This window comes from Eleutherodactylus coqui, chromosome 1 (assembly GCF_035609145.1).
Source record: "Eleutherodactylus coqui strain aEleCoq1 chromosome 1, aEleCoq1.hap1, whole genome shotgun sequence".
Taxonomy (NCBI): Eukaryota; Metazoa; Chordata; class Amphibia; order Anura; family Eleutherodactylidae; genus Eleutherodactylus; species Eleutherodactylus coqui.
In genome coordinates, this window is record NC_089837.1 from 314406568 (window position 1) to 314409123 (window position 2556).

The following is a 2556-nucleotide window of genomic DNA, read 5'->3' on the forward strand; positions in this document are numbered from 1 at the left end:
GGCCCTGTGGATTAAAGCCCAAACACGTACGGGTGGTCACTAAGGGGTTAAAATGGTCCTTTTGGGGGGGAAGCTCCCATGCTACTGGGTACTTCAGAGGCTCTGCAATACAACATTGTGTCCAAAAATGTTTCCAGCAAAACTGCGCTCTTTTCCTCTTGAGCCTTGCAGTGCTCCAGTTTGTCTTACATGAGAGGCCTTACTCTGGAGAAATTAAATATTACTTTTTGTGGTACTTTTCCTCATATAGCCCCATGTGAAAATGGCAAAATTGGCACCTTATACTTTAAAAAAATCTCTTTATTTATCATTTATACAAAATCAATGGGTTCTATTCAATGCGTATTGTGCCTGCAAATACAGTAATGTGAATCTGAGTTTAGGCAAGCTTCACACAAGCATAAGCGCAGGGGCGTAACTATAGAGGATGCAGGGGACGCGGTTGCACCTGGGCCCAGGAGCCTTAGGGGGCCCATAAGGCCTCTCTTCTCCATATGGGGAACCCAATACTATGAGTAAAGCATAATAGTTGAAGGCCCCGTTACAGGTTTTGCATTGGGGGCCAGAACCTTCAAGTTACGCCTCTGCATAAGCGTATACCTGAACGCTGTATTTTTATGAAATGAACTATGCTTTTTGCATGCACCTCGGCATACTTTACTGCGCTTTTTGCCACTACATGTTCATTTGTGTATGGCAAATACACCGATTGAAATGGCTAGTTCCAGATGTGTTCTTTTTCCAATGCAATTACTCAGTGGTTCACACCTCCCCTTGTTTATTGCACGCTCATTTGCACATCCTTAATTGACTTTTATGGAAACCTTTGGTGCCCAAACACGCAGAAAAATAAATTATATATATAAATATATTAATGCCTTCATGACGCGGCCCTATTTTTTTCCCCTATTTTTGTTGTTTCCTCTCCCTTTTAAAAAAGCGTAGCTCCTTTATTTATCCATCAACGTCGCTGCATGAGGGCTTGTTTTTTGCATGAGTTGTATTTTTCAATGGTGCTATTTAATGTACCAAATAATGTACTGAAAAACTTTTAATAAATTCTAAGTGGAGTAAAATGAAAAAAAAAAACTGACATTCCGCCATCTTTCAGTGCGTTTTGTTTCTACAGCACACAAACTGCAACAAAAATGACATAACTGTATTCTATGGGTCAGTACGATTGCTATGATACCAAACTTGTATAGTTTTTTTTTTTGCTGTATTTTTTTTTCTCAAAATATTTAATTTTTGAAAATTATTTTCTGCCATCAGCTTTTTTTATATTTCCATCTACATAGTTGTGCGATTACTTTTTTTTTGTAAAACGTCCTGTAGTTTGCATTGGTAACATTTTGGAATACATACGACTTTTTGATCAATTTTTATTGCATTTTTTTCTTGGAGACAAACTGACCAATAAAGGGCATTTCTGGTGTTATTTTTTTTTCGGACGACATTCACTGTGCGGGGTAAATAATGCGTTACTTCGCTAGATCTGACTTTTACGGATGCAGCAATACCAAATATGTTTTTTTGTTTTATTATGTAAAATCTTTTATTACAAACATGGCAAAAGCTTTGTTTCTCTTTTATTACTTTAAAAAAATGATTAGTAAAACTTTATTGTTCTTATTTTTCCTTTTTTTGATGCTTTGATCGCTCCTGCAGTATAATGTAATGCCCCAGCATTACATCATACTGCTATTGGGCAGTCACCCCACAGGGATGGCTTGATAGGCAGGGGCGTAACTATAGAGGATGCAGGGGATGCGGTTGCACCCGGGCCCAGGAGCCTTAGGGGGCCCATAAGGCCTCTCTTCTTTATATAGGGAACCCAGTACTTTAGGTAAAGCATTATAGTTGGGGGCCCGGGAGCTTCAAGTTACGTCTCTGCAGCCGGCTACCATGACACCTGCACAGCTCCCTGCGCTCTCATCAGGATTTGAAGGGTTAACAGCTCTCATAAGCAGTGCAGCTTATTGGAGCTATTGCTGGTGGGTGCCGGGTGTAAGAAACAGCCGGCGCCTGCGTTGTATGGAGGGAGATCGACGCATGATCTGTCTTCATACATACCCTGACGCTGCCGGACATAAACATACATTCTATAGCGTTAGGGAGTTACGCTTTTTTTCCCTGTGCGACTGAAATTTGTGCGCAAAATACATTACAATGAATGAACCCATTGAAATCAATGGGTCCTATTCTCTGCATATTGTGTACGAAAGTACGCCCGTGTGAAGCTGGCCTTAGGATCATGTCGACTAAGGTGCAGCGCACACCATTCATAGCAACTTTCCAGAATGCTCCTTGAACCATTGGGTCTAAGCAAGTCACCTGAGGTTACACCCCGTTATCCCATGACTTTTGGCATGCAAGGTGTGAACATTCATGCGGTATACTGCTTTATGCATTAAGGTCCCCTATAGTGATATGACAGGCGGCATGTCTGCCCACCACCACAGCGGTGCTTGGCTCCACATATGAGGTACCGCAGACGCTAGCGCCCGCCTCTCCCGGGTCACGTGTCCTGCGGCGCCCGTTGCCTGGCGACAGTAC